The 16,412-nt window shown below is 47.5% G+C and overlaps 1 protein-coding gene across 4 annotated transcripts in view; it reads right to left on the bottom strand.

Annotated features, from left to right (window-relative positions):
* SORBS1 (sorbin and SH3 domain containing 1) overlaps positions 1 to 16,412 on the bottom strand; it is a 260,387-nt gene that overhangs the window by 183,837 nt on the left and 60,138 nt on the right. For 3 of the 4 annotated variants that reach the window (XM_066354907.1, XM_066354909.1, XM_066354908.1), the window contains exon 2: positions 6,621 to 6,709. The gene's annotated coding sequence lies outside the window, so the exon portion shown is untranslated. Of the gene's footprint in view, positions 1 to 6,612; positions 6,710 to 16,412 lie in introns of all 4 variants that reach the window. The other variant, XM_066354910.1, reaches the window with a different exon arrangement.

Raw genomic sequence — 16,412 nt, 5'->3', positions numbered from 1 at the left:
TTACTCGGTCTGCTGCAGGCCCATAGTCAAGGCACATATGAGAAAGCAATCAATGAACAACTAAGAAGTCGCAACACGCAACGAGAAACTGATGATTGATGCTTCTCATCTCTCTCCGTTCCTGTCTGTCTGTCCCTGTCTATCTCTGCCTCTGTAAAAAAAAAAAAAAAAAGTACAAAATCAAACGTGTAAATCTCTTGGAGAAGCACCGACACCTAAGAAATGTCACTGCTACACAGAATGGGTATCATGTCCTTGTAGGACGCAATAACAAACCAATATGGCAGCCCAAGGAAACACTTTCAGCCAATGAGCCCCGCAGAAGCTGCCCAAGAGCACAGCAAACAGCACGGGGTGAGCGACAGCATGGGTCCTCGTCACTGAATCCTGGCCTTCGCGTTTGGGAATGTGACAACTTATGCCAATTCCATTTCAAGCATTTTCCTACAGCCGTAGAGATTCCTAAGAGGAGGAAAATGAGTATAGGTTGCTTTTAAATTTGACTGAATTCTGGGTTTAGAAACTATCAGAAACAATAGATCACAAATACCCTGTCCTGTTCGCAGTGCAGTTAAGTCTCTGCTCTGAAGGGCACCAGAACTGTCCAGATGAAATGGCTGTAATTTGTGGCTCAACTCACAGCAATTACAGCTCATTTCTAATCCATTATTTGTCTAAAGCAGCTGAATAAAATATTGGCTAGAAACAGCCTTAATTCTTCTTTGCAAAAAGGGAAGAAAGGAGGAAAGAAACTGGCCTGACATATCCCTAACAAGCAAAAATTTTAAATTCAATTTTTAAAAAGCCTAGTCCCTGGTTACTCATGAACATGAACCTTAAACAAACAGAGGCAATGGACAGGGAACAGGCAGTGACCTCGACCAAAATACACATCGAGCAATAGCACTCAGAAAGTGAAGTCGTGAAGGAACTTTACAGATTTCTAGATGATGTATTAAGCCTGAAAGGGAGATTGTTATGCTTTTAAAAGCTCATACATAAACAGGATACAAAAACAATTAGAAGTAGAGATGGCTCCACAGAGGAAAGGAAGTCTTCTTACACCACGGCCCCCCACAAGGTGACAGGTCTCTAGCATCTCATCCTGAGATGGTCGACGAGCTCGCAAGCACTGAAGCACTGATCTGCTTTTAACTGAAGGAGGACACCACCCCCGGTTACATGTCCACCACTCTACGTCTCTGGGGGCACAAGAGAGTACCATCCTCTTATTCCTAAAATCACTCAACTGAAGAAGCAAGCAGAGAGGAGAAATCCTCCCTAATATGATTGGCAGTGAGTTTCATTTCTTTTTTATCTTATGTAGGTTCCATTTCAGGGGAACAGAAGATAAAGGAAAACCAGGGTTGGCACTATCATCATGAACACCGTTTCACTCAAACCTTCGCTCTGCCATAAATCGCTGGTTCTAGATATAGAACGCTATACAATCAACGCTCACTCTTCAGAGATTAGAACGCTAAAGATGTCTACTGAGAATATTTTCACTTCGATACTACAGTATCGATCTTGAAATGCGTGTCAAAGCAAGGAAGTCAGGGCTGCCCTTTGTCCATGCAATCTGCACAGCACCATGTAGAAGGCCGCCTCTCCCATGCCCTCAGGGCTGCCCCGGCTTCCCAGCCTCCGGCCCTCCCACAGAAGGCCTGAGAAGACCAGGCCTGGGGGAAAGTGAGTATGTTTACAAAGGAAATCCTGAGGACACTCAAAAGAGCCGGCTAAACTGGGGGGCTCCCCAGGGCAGTCAGAGAGGGGTGGGGCCCAGGCTCAGGGCAAGAGAGAGGAGGCTGGCACGCTTTGAGCTGTGAACTGTGACAAGGGGACAACACTGTTCATGGGGGCAGGAGACAACGAGACTAAAGAAACACACCAAGTAACCTCAAAATGGAAAAACTAAGGAACCCAACAGAACATGCAGGAAGCTCAGTAGGGCCGTTTGTCCAGGAAATGGACAAGCCCAGTATGTAACAGCTGTGCTCTGCGCCGGAAGCCCACAGATAGATGGAAATGTATGGGGTTCAGAACTGATTCTCTTCTATCAGTCAATGGCAGCTATAGAGGGGTGTGGGTGGTCCTTGAAACATATCTCTATTACAAGCATCACAGTATATTTTTGCTGCTTTTTTTTTTTTTTTTGTATTTTTCTGAAGCTGGAAACGGGGAGAGACAGTCAGACAGACTCCCGCATGCGCCCGACCGGGATCCACCCGGCACGCCCACTAGGGGGCGATGCTCTGCCCCTCCAGGGCGTCGCTCTTTTGCGACCAGAGCCACTCCAGCGCCTGGGGCAGAGGCCAAGGAGCCATCCCCAGCGCCCGGGCCATCTTTGCTCCAATGGAGCCTCGCTGCAGGAGGGGAAGAGAGAGACAGAGAGGAAGGAGAGGGGGAGGGGTGGAGAAGCAGATGGGCGCTTTTCCTGTGTGCCCTGGCCGGGAATCGAACCCGGGACTTCTGCATGCCAGGCCGACGCTCTACCACTGAGCCAACCGGCCAGGGCTTATTTTTGCTGCTTTTTATCTCGTAGCATTTATTCTTGATATTTCAAAGATATCCTGAACATTTCCTAAATTGAGGTACTGCAAATCGTGGTGCCTGTTTGACTGTCTCCATAAAATTTCATCACATCTAACTTTCACTGCACAGTGTCTGATTTTTCAGGCATGTTTTTCACTTAGCAAACCTTCATTTAATGAACTTTTGGATGATATGATTATAGGATGAGAAAAATCTGAAACATTAACAGTGATTAAACTTAATAGTCATCAAAATAGCTTGTGAAGTCCCAGTGCATATAAAGAACAGTGTCGTTTACAAGCTTTTGGCAAAGGATGCTGGATCTTCTGCTTGCCAGCCAAAGGCACAGCCATGTGCCAACTGCTTAAACGCAGTCCATAATTCATTTAGTTGACCAGATACAAAATTACACAATTCTAAAACTAATATTCTTTCACTTTATATATTTTTAAGTATAACTGACATACATTATATTATTTTCAGATGTACAATATGATTTGATATTTATATACACTGTGAAATGATCACCACAATAGGTCTAGTTAACATCTTCACCATACATAGTTACAGAATTTTTTATCTTGTGATGAGAACTTATAAGATATACTCTCTTCGCAACTTTCAGATATGCAGTATAGCATTATTAAATATAGTTGCTATGTTGTACATTACTTCCTCAGGACTTACTTATTAAATATAGTTGCTATGTTGTACATTACTTCCTCAGGACTTACTTATTTTATGATTGGAAGATTGTACATTTTGACTCACTTCATCCATTTTGCCCCTCCCCACCCCCCACCTCACGCAACTATCAATATACTCTCTGTATGTATGAGCTAAAATTAATTTTCTTGATTTGGGGGAGTCACAGTATGTCAAACATTTTTATGTAAGGAGAGGCTTTGTTACTACTCATATCACATTATCTTATTTAAATAATTTATATTATCATTACATGAAATCATACCATATTCATTAGAATGTGTCTTCATTTACTTCTTAGTAGGGATTTTATATGAAAATCCATGCTTTGCCTTCCCTCTTTTCCATCCAAATCCTACAATCCCTCTGTCCTCTCCCTAGGTGATTGCCTCCAGTCTCATCACTTTAAATACTATTTATTAATACATTCGGATGACTCTCCAAGGTAGCATTTCCAGCCCCAGGCAACTCTGCCTCTCTACAAGAGTATCAGGTGGGCATCTCATACGTAATACATCCCAAACAAAACTCTTAGGGCCCCCAAACCTCCCTCTTTGTTCCCCATCTCAGTAAATAGCAACATCATTCACCCCAAAACACCAGCTCCTCCTTGACTCATCTTTTTGCTCACACCCACACCAACCCAGCAAACTCGCCCTTCAATATATCCCGACTTCACCGCCTCACACAACTCTCTAGCCACCACACGGTCTCCGCCAAGCCTGGACCACTAGAAGGGCCTCCTGCAGGTTACAATGATTCTGCTCCTGCCCCCAAAGTCCATTCTCCACTCAGGACCCAGAAAATTCATTTTAAAGCACAAAAAGTATCACATCACTATATTACCCAAACTTCTCCAGTGATTTCCAATCACAATCAGAGATTTAAAATCCAAACACCTTATTATGGCCTACAAGATCTGGCTCTCACCTACCACTGATCTCATTTCATATCACTCTCCCTCCCCATAACTACCGCCTCCCTGCTCAAGGCCAGCCAAACTGGCTGTCCTCCTTGTCCTTTATCATGCCAGGCTCTGCCATCATCACAGGCCTTTCTTTTAGCTTGCTGCTCCCTCTGCCTAAACACCCCCCCCCCCAGATTCCTTCACTCCCTTCAGATCTCTGCATATCTCCCCCCCTTCTCCCTGCCCCCAATGCCACAGAAGCCTCGTCAGACTACTCTTTCAAAAAGAACCTCACTGCACACACCAAAAAAAAAAAGAGCTCCATCCGGTCCCTCGCTTCGTTTTCTTTTTTACAACACTTATTACTACCTGAAATTATATTATCCGTTTAGTTACTTACTTCATTCATAAAACAGTATTTTGCGAACACCCATCATAAGGAACGTGCTCTTCTCAGAGCTGGAAATATGGCCGTGAGTACGATAAACAAACTCCAGCCCCCATGGTGCTCATACAGTCTGTCACTGCCACTCAAATCTCAGCTCCAAGGAAACATGGACACAGTCTGTCTTGTGGCCATGGAATCTTCAGCGTCCAGAGCAGTGCCTTGGCACAGATTGGGCATTGGATCCTTGTTTGCTGAATGGGTAAACTGTCCCACCCACCTGAGGCTATCTGTGTGGTATCCCTGGGGATCCCAAGCACAGAACCCCTCCTGCCTATCATATGTGACTCCAGTTAGGGGACCCAAAATATCCCCCTAAGCCACGGTATCCTAACAATCAGCTTCTCAAGCCTGAAATGGGCCCCTACCCCTGGGTCTGCCTGTCCTGACCACCCTTCCTCTGCTCCAGCGCCTAGCCCCCTGCACCTGGGCAGCTCCCAAGTGGCCGTGCTACTGGGATTTGTGTCACAGGGATACAGAAGCACCCGGGGCCCTGGCCGGTTTACATAGTGGTAGAGCTTCGGCCCAACGTGTGGAAGTCCATGTCTGATTCCCAATCAGGGCATACTGGAGAAGCTACCATCTACTTCTCCACCCACCCCCCTCACTTTTCCCCTCCCACAGCCATGGCTTGGATGAGCAAGTTGGACCCGGGCACTGAAGATGGCTCTATGGCAGGGGTCCCCAAACTTTTTACACAGGGGGCCAGTTCACTGTCCCTCAGACCGTTGGAGGGCCGGACTATAAAAATAACTATGAACAAATCCCTACGCATACTGCATATATCTTATTTTAAAGTAAAAAAACAAAACGGGAACAAATACAATATTTAAAATAAAGAACAAGTAAATTTAAATCAACAAACTGACCAGTATTTCAGTGGGAACTATGCTCCTCTCACTGACCACCAATGAAAGAGGTGCCCCTTCCGGAAGTGCGGTGGGGGTTGGATATGGCCTCAGGGGGCTGCATGCGGCCCGCAGGCCGTAGTTTGGCGACCCCTGCTCTATGGGCTTGCCTCAGGCATTAAAATAGCTCAGTTGCCAAGCAACGGAGCAGTGGCTGAAGGGGCAGAACATCAGTCCCAGATAGGGGTTGCCGGGTAGATCCTGGTCAGAGCGCATGCAGGAAGTCTATCACTCTGAGCCTCCCTGCCTCTCACTCGATTAAAAAACAAAACAAAAAAAGAGCACCTGGTCCACATGGTGGGAGCTGACCAGGTAGTCAATGTTAAAAAAAAAAAAAAAGCAGGCTTTTCTCAAAAAAGAGTGTCTGCAATCAAGATGCACAGACCACCTGCCTCTCTGTCATGCTGGTGCTGCCCCTCCACAGCCTCCATGAGACCTTCAGCATCACCAGGGGCAGCCTCGAAGCATCCTCATCTCAGCTTTGGAACCACTGTTGGTAAGGACATATTTTTGCCTCTTTCAACTGCCACAGATGCAAAACATTGACCTGTTGTGATGAGTAAGTAAGTTTCTTTCTAAAAAGGAAAAATATTTGTTAACTGTGAAATTATTGCAAATAAAAATAAAGGTAACTTAAAATGTAATTGGTTCATCCTTTAAAAAAAGAAAAAAAGCGCAGCAGTGGTAGGAAGAAAATGCAAATCTTTTGAAGAACCACTCTAGAGGTCTCGGCAAACAGGTATTTAAAATGCATGTTTTCATCAGTGTTCACGTTTTATTTATGATTAGCTTAGACTTGCCCTGCCAAATAAGATTACCTTACATTTGCCAAGCACTTTATTCCCTATGAAGCACTCACATACACAATCTCTTTTAGCAGGACAGGATACATTTCTTTCTGGGGCTCAGAGAGGTCCAACAATTCACCTAACATCCAACAGCAAAAGTGGCAGAACCCAGTAGGTACCAGAACCCAGACATGCCAAAGCCTAGCCCAGTGTCCCTCCCTCCCTTCTATAATAAAAAGGACAGTGTGGTTCCCTGAAAATTACATCCTATAGTCCACTAAAAATATTTCCTTTCACTGCAGAAGGAAAGACACACACACACACATATTCACCAGTGATTTAAGGTGATGGAAAGATGCATTGGTCCTGGAGGTCTGGGCAGAGGCGGGGTTTCACAGACTCTTCCAGCAAATGCCAATTCCTGCAATGACAAACACAGAACATCTGGTATGAATCAGGCACCTGTAGCCTCTCTGCAAGAAGGCCATTCAAATACCAATTGTAAGTCACCCTGTTTAAACTCAAAGCCCCCATCCAACTCTTCCAGCCCACTCCCTTCCCACTCCGACTTCCCCACATAGAACAAGACTCTTCAGTTCACCAACTAAATGGTCCCCCTTAGGATCATGGGCTCTTGGGCAGAAAGAAGCATTATAAATCATACATAATGGGGATTACAACATGAAAGCCCAGCAGGTCACATTTACCTTATAGAGGTATTATATTGAACTACAGAATATGTTTAGAAAATGTAAGCCCAACTAAAAAATCAGTCATAAAACCCAGACTTCTGCAACCCAGACCTTTGGCTTTTCTTTTAAAAAAAAAAACAAAATACCAGAAGATCTATCCATACTCATGTCTGAGCATGATCAGCTGGTGCTAAGGGGTAGCTGACCTTCATAGGCAAACTTGCCTACTCCACTATGCCCCAGTCTCCACCACTCCCTATTGTCTCAACACAGAAGAGCTTATTGTTCTTCTTATGATACAGAAATATTTCTCTCTACCTATGACTTCTTGTAGTACAGAAATACCTCCCTCTACCTGTGTATATACAGTTGTTTGTATGTAAAATAATAATAATAATACAAGAATAAACTTTCACATACAACTGTAAACTGACTTTTGACCCTGTGTGTGGGGGAGTGTAGGCAGAGAGAGGGAGGGGGGGGGAGAGAGAGAGAGAGAGAGAGATCTGTGTGTCTCTCAAAGCTAATACTAAATTCAAGGAAATAAAATTGAAGTATCCAACCTATTTTGTAATAAAATGATCACCACACCTTCATTTTTCAAAAAATATGAGTAAATTATAACAGGTTCCCTCACAGTTCGTTTCCTAATGTGACATTTTCAAAACTTTTGCTGCTGAAAGTACAAAAAATGCTCACAAACACAATGTATCGGCTACTTCAAAAGTGCTCAGTTGCCCCAAACTGTCTAAAATATATACTTTATGCTAAAAAAAATTTCCTTTTACAAGGCCATAAATGAGTTTATGTACCAGGTACTAGCACTGTAATAACTGGACAATGCTCAACTATAAGATCGTGGCAGGAGTTATTTATATCAGCCCCTTGAAGAACAGATTGATTCAGTCACTCACTAGAACTAGGTATTTCCTGAACTCGACTTCACGCCAGGTGGTGCACGAGGTGACTGAGATGCAGAAACGAACAAGACTCAGTCCCTGCCCTTAAGCTGGTCTGTCTGGGTACAAGACAGACCCCGACACTCAGAAAGAGTCTAAAAACAACAGTAAATGTCCAGATCTGGCTAGGCACAGGTGTACGGGAGCACTGATCACGGATGGAGTGAAGAGCCACTTCCAGCACGGACAGAGGCCTGCAGAAGGTCTAAGGCAGGGATGGGAGTGGAGCAGGCAGGGGGCAAACTGAGGGCAAGGTGAGAATTACAGGTCATGGGACAGCATGGACTAAAGCAGAGCGAGAACAGCCCCTCCGGTTTGGTCTGGCCCACATCTCACATGACTTCAGGGGTCTTAAACACCCCTGCCTGATGCCACGTGCCCAGCATCCGCTGAGGCCAAAGCACAGCCCCACACAAGCACTCCTGGGGGGTGCATCTTGCCAAGCGCCCTTATCACGAGGGCCAATACAGCCCTGCTCCCTGGCAGTGCCCACCTCTGACTCCCTCCAGGCAGCCAGTGCAATCCTAGAGTCTGCACGCCCAAGAAACACGGTCTCTGAGAAGACAGCAAGCAGATTTTTTTTTCCCGTGCCCCTCACAAGATGGTCCTATCTCCACCTCAGGGTCTGCATTTTCAGGGCCAGAATCTACTTACTATGCAGTCAAGCCTCAAGGGGGAAAGATGAGAAAACGTCCTAGTAAATCGGCCCATCAAAATCCCCAGGAGGAGTTCTCCTGTTCTGCATGGATCAAAAAGAGATGAGGCGCCCTGGCCGGTTGGCTCAGCGGTAGAGCGTCGGCCTGGCGTGCGGGGGACCCGGGTTCGATTCCCGGCCAGGGCACACAGGAGAAGCGCCCATTTGCTTCTCCACCCCCACCCCCTCCTTCCTCTCTGTCTCTCTCTTCCCCTCCCGCAGCCAAGGCTCCATTGGAGCAAAGATGGCCCGGGCGCTGGGGATGGCTCCTTGGCCTCTGCCCCAGGCGCTAGAGTGGCTCTGGTCGCAGCAGAGCGATGCCCCGGAGGGGCAGAGCATCGCCCCCTGGTGGGCAGAGCTTCGCCCCTGGTGGGCGTGCCGGGTGGATCCCGGTCGGGCGCATGCGGGAGTCTGTCTGACTGTCTCTCCCCGTTTCCAGCTTCAGAAAAATACAAAAAAAAAAAAAAGAGAGAGAGAGATGAGGCAGCGCTCCTGGTCTATGCTGTGGGGATGGGGATGGGGCCAGGGTGGGGGGAGCGAAGAGAAAGCATCCCCCAAAGGCAAGCTTTTGGAAAGAGGCATAAAAAATAGTGAAGACCTGCCTGACCACTGGTGCAGCACAGTGGATAGAGCCTTGACCTAGAGCACTGAGGTCCCAGGTTTGAAACCCCAAGGTCGCTGGCTTAAGTGTGGGATCATTCACATGATTCCATGGTCGCTGGCTTGAGCCCAAAGGCCATTGGTTCAAGTAGAGCCCCCCTACCCCACCCCCCACCCCCCACCCCCCGTCAGGGCGCATATGAGAAGCAATCATTTAACAACTAAGGTGCCACAACAAAAAGAACTGATGCTTCTCATCTCTCTCCCTTCTGGTCTCCCTCTCCCCCCCTCTCTCTTGCACACACGTGTGCAGACACTACTTAAAAAATAAAAAAAGAGGCGTGAAGACCAAGCCATGGTTAGGGCTCAGTGTTCAAAGCCAGCGTGAAGAAACAAGGAGGCAGAATTTACTTGAAGAGTAAGAAGAACTCCCCCTAGTTGAGAAGCTCTTCTCACTCTAAAAAAATTTCCCGAGCCTCAGACCCATTAAATCAGAATCTCTAACTTGGAGGCGCAGGAATTACTCAGGTGATTCTGCTGCCCAGACTCTGGTACCCATTTGGTCATGGGTATCTCTCACCCAGAGGCTTCAGGAGCTCCCAAACAAGTGCCTTAATAACCTGGCATCCTTTGGGCAGGATTCACGGACCCAGGGCTCGAGGGAGCTGCACAGTCTTAGTGCATTTACCTACTCCCTACATCACATTCTGACAACCAGCACTTAGCTCCTTTTTATTTTAGGTAAAAAATATATATACATACATACATATATATATACACACACACACACACACACAATGCCAGCAGCCAAGAGATATATATATATATATATAATGGCAGCAGCCAAGATGGAAACTAGGTAAGTGAAGGGAGCCTCCCACCTTGCTCCAGTCCCCGGACCCAAGGCCAGTGCCTCCAGAGAACTACTGCAGCTGTCCAGGGTCGGAGAGACCTGACCTCACACGCCTGTGCAGGCTCACCCCGGCAGAACAGAGGGTCTGGGAGCCTCCCGTCATCAAGGTGGCCTTCGAGGAACACCTCCAAAGCACAGAGAAGTCTGACCGGGTTCTTAATGCCTGAAGAGCAGGACACTGCAGATCAATGCAATGCCTGGAAACCCTCCAAGCCAGCTGAGCACTTCTCTTCCCAGATTTCCACTTTGTGGTCAAGTAACAACCTGAACAACCTCAAGCCAACAGTGGCAAAGTAAATGCTGTGTACCACAAAGATAACAGATCAGAGTAAGCCGGTTCCCTGAATGGGCCAGCCTAGAGAGCTCTCTTTCCTGCCATCAGCGGACACTGCCAGGTGACCTTCCGACAGCCCAGTACCAGAGGGACCCAGGGCTGAGCAAGGTCAACCTTCATGAGTGCCAGGCCCGGCAGCAACGCACAGTATCCTTCACCAGGACGAGAGTCCCCCCTTCAACTACAGAGTTTTTCACTTGAGTAATAATGCAAATTTGGAAGAGCATTGTGGGCAGGAAGATCTAGGGAAAGCTCAAGATACTAACTGGTCCCTTCTGGTGGTCGCCAATTTTTAGGAGATCCATTTTTCCTACAGTATCACCATATCCTCACCTAAAACAAGATCGTTCTCTGACCCCATCCTCCAGAAGAAATCACAAGAGTTGCTCCAGGCCCTGCCAAACACCTAGAGCCATTACCTATCTCCCTCATCCACATCCTCATCTTACTCCATCCCAAGAATAAAGAACAATACTGGATGTTGTGAAAGTCACCTTAGCCACCTTCATTTCTACCAAACATCAATGCAGACCATCCAACTAGCTCTGGGCCAATGGGATCCTCTCTGGTTATGTCCACTCACAGCACCATGCATTTTCCCATCACAGCACAAAGCACTTACTCATGCTGCATTTTTGTTGTTTTTGATGTTGTAGGAGATCTTTGTCTGACTGGCTAATTACTGTGTCCCAATGTACTGCCTGCCTTCAAACCCTCCAGGTTGTTTCAAGAATATACCTCAAACTCCATGTCTCCCAGCCAAAAGATGACCAAGCCAACCCATTTCCCAGCTTAATCCTGCCAATGGCCTCTGAAATCTAAGCAGCCACTAACTTAGCGGACCTTAAGAAGGACCCTGCTCAGAAAACTAGTCTAGAATTGGAGAAAATCCCCCATTGACCCTGAGGCCTGACCAACTCAGGAAGAAAACAAATCAGAATAACTTTTTATGTCTTTTGTGCAGTGCTTTTTCTTCAATCACAATGCACTTTTTTTTTTAAGGTAACTTTTTAATATATGCAAAACAACTTTTTTTTTTTTTTACAGAGACAGAGAGAGATGAGAAGCATCAATCATCAGTTTTTCGTTGCAACACCTTAGTTGTTCATTGATTGCTTTCTCATATGTGCCTTGACCACGGGCCTTCAGAAGACCGAGTAACCCCTTGCTGGAGCCAGCGACCTTGGGCTCAAGCTGGTGAGCTTTTTGCTCAAGTCAGATGAGCCCACGCTCAAGCTGGCGACCTCGGGGTCTCGAACCTGAGTCTTCTGCATCCCAGTCCGACGCTCTATCCACTGCGCCACCGTCTGGTCAGGCAAAACAACTCCTTTTTGACCTTGAAGAACACAGCCCTATTTCCCAGAACATATATATCCCACTGGGACTGTGCCCAATGCCACATCCTTAGGACTTGAGCACCACTGAAGCTTCCGATATGCTCAATGCCGAGGTGGCTCGAGCACCTCTCGTCTCTGGTCCCACTGCCCAGCTAGCCCCCCCACCATATCCCTTGGCAGACGAACATGGGTAGGGAAGAGCTTTTCAAAGTTCTCCCAACCCACTCCACAGATTCAGTAGGAGGCAGAACGAAAGTTTCCAAGTCCTCTGAATGACACAAAAGCTCATAAAGTAGAATAAAAGTAGCTCAGAAACAGGAAAATGATTTTTAGCTCCCCTTTAAAAAAAATAAAAAAAGCACGCCTACTTCAAATGATTCACTGTGACTTCATACCTTTCTTCCTCCCAAATCTGGTGGTTCCCTCCCTCTGCCACCCCTCCCACTCCTAAGAAAAGACACCCCTTCTATCTGACTTGGGGGGCCCCCTGAGAGGTCTTGACAAAGCCCGGAGCACCCCCCGCTCTCAAAGGCCTTTGCATGTGCTATTCTCTCTGCCTGCAAAGTAATTTTTGAAATCTTAAAAAAATAAAAAAGCACCAAAGATTTTATTTTTAAAAATATTCTGGAGTTGTGGCTTCTCCTTAAAAATACCAAGACCTGGTAGCACTGGGCCTCAATAACAGTATCTGGGTGGAGCTGGGTGGTAGCTGTCCCCTGAGACGGGCACGGCTCTCAGTCTCATCTTTCCAAACACCAAGGTCAAGTGTCACTCGCCATTTATTACGGTGCTGCTTACCTTGCTTTTTTCTCTAAGAGAAATATTTTTCTATCAACAGTAGAAAAATGAAAGACTATGAGGTTCTTATATTTCCAAAAAAAGGGAGACAGCCCCATTTTCTGTGAAAGTGAAGCACACCCCTGCGAGTTGGATTTGCACGCTCCCACCCTTCACCTCGGTGCCCGCCTGACCGCTGAGGTTCAGAGCCCTGGGCTGGAGCTCCTCAGGCACAAATTTCTAACTCTAAGTCAGCAGACACATTTTAAAACCAAACCACTGGGAAAGAAAACAGGCTCAGAACACAGAATCCCATTCTGCCATGATTATTCTGGTTCTTTGGTCTCACCTTTCCTGACAGCAAGGAACCCTGCTCTCTGCCACCAAAAGGGAAAGCTCCGCCCCTTACGCACGATCGCATCCTGGTACATAAACAGGACTTCTTTTTCCCATTGAAACTGCAGTTCCATATGTGGGAGAGAGAAACGGTGCCCGGGGCATGCATTTCCCGCCTTTCCCTTCACACCCCCCTCCACAGACCGTGCCTGGAATGCAAGTGCCCAGAAAAGGGGGAGGGCAAAGGCAGAGAACCCGGGTAAATTGCCCAGTGAATGTTTTTAGTGCAGTTGTTTCCAATCAGGCTACACAGAAGTCACCTGGGGCTCCAGACTGATGGAGGAATTTTAATATCCTCCTTTTCAGGTGACACTCATGCAGACTGCCCAGCAGGGACGGATTCATCCTGTGGCATTTGGAAACCATTAATTAATTAAAAAGATTGTGACCCTTAGCTACCCTTGGCAGCCAGGCAGGATACACCTCTCCGGTCAGATGCTGGAGATATACTGTCCTGCAAGGGAGCCACTGGCCACACGTGGCCACTGAGCCCTGTAAGTGTGGCTGGGGTGACTTGGATGTACTATAACAGTAACACTGGTTCTGGAAATTCCGGTGTGGAAAAAAAAGCTGAAATATCTCACTGATATTTTTTAGTATTGATTACACATTGTAATGACATTTTGGATACATTGGGTTAAAGAAAATATGTACTTAAAGTTAATTTCACCCTTTCATGTGACTACTGGAAACTCTTCAATTGCGGGTGTGACTAACATCATGTTTCTCATGCACAGCCACGCTGGAGAAGACACTCAACTTTCTAGCCTGGGGGTTATAATCATAATGGAAAAAATGAGAACCTGGTCAAGCCTGGTGGTCTCCACCTACTACCTGCACCAGCCTCAAGCAAGGTATCGACCTCTCTGACACCTATCTCCTCCCCTGCGCCCGGGCACAGACACTGAGGGTGAGCAGAAATCAAAGAGCAGCTAGAAGCCCTGGGCATGGAGCCCTCCCACAGCTGCTGGTACTCAACACCTGCACGCTTCCCACTCTTCTTCCTTCCCTGGCATCCTTAGCACCGTAAAACCTGAACCCAGGATCTCTTGGCATCAAATTTACTAACCACAGAGGCCAGTGTGCACAATGACTGCAGATGGCAGAGTGGCTCTCCATCCATAGTGCACCACGGGGCCACGTGGAGGGCCCCAACCAGCTCCCAGACTCTGACTCTGTCCACGTGGAGAGCCCCAACCAGCCCCCAGACTCTGACTCTGTCCACGTGGAGAGCCCCAACCAGCCCCCAGACTCTGACTCTGTCCACGTGGAGGGCCTCAACCAGCCCCAGACTCTGACTCTGTCCACGTGGAGAGCCCCAACCAGCCCCCAGACTCTGACTCTGTCCACGTGGAGAGCCCCAACCAGCCCCCAGACTCTGACTCTGTCCACACGGAGAGCCCCAACCAGCCCCCAGACTCTGACTCTGTCCACGTGGAGGGCCCCAACCAGCCCCCAGACTCTGACTCTGTCCACGTGGAGAGCCCCAACCAGCCCCAGACTCTGACTCTGTCCACGTGGAGGGCCCCAACCAGCCCCCAGACTCTGACTCTGTCCACGTGGAGAGCCCCAACCAGCCCCAGACTCTGACTCTGTCCACGTGGAGAGCCCCAACCAGCCCCAGACTCTGACTCTGTCCACGTGGAGTGGACCCAGGTATGCACACCACTCACAAGAACCTTGGAGCCCATGATGCCCACGGTCTAGGAGTCCCTGGAAACACTGAGGAACTGTGAGAATACTGTCAGGGCCGCCCCTGGGCTTCCCCAGCCCGCAGAGGGGCCCCCCTGAAACAAGCAGGCGTGGCCCCTGCAGAGGCCAGAAAATGATCAGGGCCTTCCCCCAGCACAGGGCTGCTTTCCTGACATCTTTTAAACTTGGGTAGGAAATGACTGTCTACTCTAAACATTGTTTCAAACACCAGAAGGCAGCTGACACTTCCTGCCCTCACACAAGGCCCCTTAAGAGGATCAAAAAAAAATAGGGACAATTTCAAGATGCCCAACAGCTTGGCAACTGGGCTAAAAAGACTAAGCTGTTCAGCATCCCCGCCAGCAACATATAAGAGGGACCAGGGCAGATGCTCTTTCTGCCCCTGCCTGGGACCCAAAAGCACCCACTTTGGCCTGAACTCCTTGAAAGTCAGGCCAACCTTTCAGGCTCCTCTGCAGAAGCGTTTTCCCCGCTCTCCCAGGAGCCCGGAAAGGGGCCAGGACTTCCGTGCACAGACCTGCAAGTTCCAGCGTCTATTTATTCTGTGGCCTTCAGCTACTGGAAAAAGTCACTTTACTGAATGTGAATGCTGGCCAGGGAGCACGCAGACCCATTCAACCCCAGGAGGCCCACTCTCTTTTATCTAAAAAAGCATTCTCTTTTATTGAAACCAAACAGTCACTGCTCGCTCCCTCTGTTGAAAAACCCTCTCTGTGCCAAGCTACCTCCATCTCAAATCAGTACAAAAGAGCAATTTCTTGGAGAAAATTTAAACATCCTTCCCCAATAATATCAGTAAAATATGGCCAAGAATCTCAACCTTCTCCTTCTTCTTCAATTTGACAATTTGACCTCTTTGGAAAAATATACAATATGAATGAATCTCTCTATATTTTCCAACTATGAACTGCCTCAGACTTTTTTTTTTAAACAAATTCTTCTGGTTTTAATACTTTTTATTTATTCATTTTTTAGAAAGGAGAGAGAGAGGAAGAGAGAGAAATGAAAGGAGGAGCAGGAAGCATCGACTTCCATATGTGCCTTGACCAGGCAAACCCAGGGTTTCGAACCAGCGACCTCAGCGTTTCCAGGTCAACGCTTTATCCACTGCGCCACCACAGGTCAGGCGATTTTTTTTGAAAAATAGTACAAAGTGAATAAGCACGAATCTGAAAACTCTGACATTTCTTTTTAATGCAGGGACATGATCAGGGGTTTGTCCACAGTGTAGTAACACAAACGACACACTGACTCTGGCATGAGGCCCGGACCCCTAACTGCAGAGCCCCCCCCCCCAGCACAGCCCTCCTGAGCCTGCTTCTCACACTTTCTGCCCCACACTCCACCTGTCTCCCAGAGAGAACACACCAGGAACATGAATGAACATACCTGGGTCTCCAGGTAGCCATGCAAGCAAACCACCCAGCCCAAACATAGTAAAATGTGATGCAAAACGCTAGTGGAGCTTGTTGAACACCAATGGGAGGAACTTAAATCCGTAATGCATAGAAAACTACCTGTAACATGCTTCTTCCTCCTCTACCATTTGGTGGCCCATACACAGACAGCAGATGTTCTAGAAACTCTTCACCTCCCCACTCTGCCATCTCCCCAACTGCCAGCTCATAAACACTTTTCCTTTAGCCACCATTCCATCTTCTCTCATGAGTACTGGGCCCTTTCAGACATGAATAAAGCCCCTCCTTACA

The sequence above is a fragment of the Saccopteryx leptura genome, chromosome 13, assembly GCF_036850995.1.
Source record: "Saccopteryx leptura isolate mSacLep1 chromosome 13, mSacLep1_pri_phased_curated, whole genome shotgun sequence".
In the NCBI taxonomy this organism is placed as follows: Eukaryota; Metazoa; Chordata; class Mammalia; order Chiroptera; family Emballonuridae; genus Saccopteryx; species Saccopteryx leptura.
This window is presented reverse-complemented; position numbering and strand designations above follow the sequence as displayed.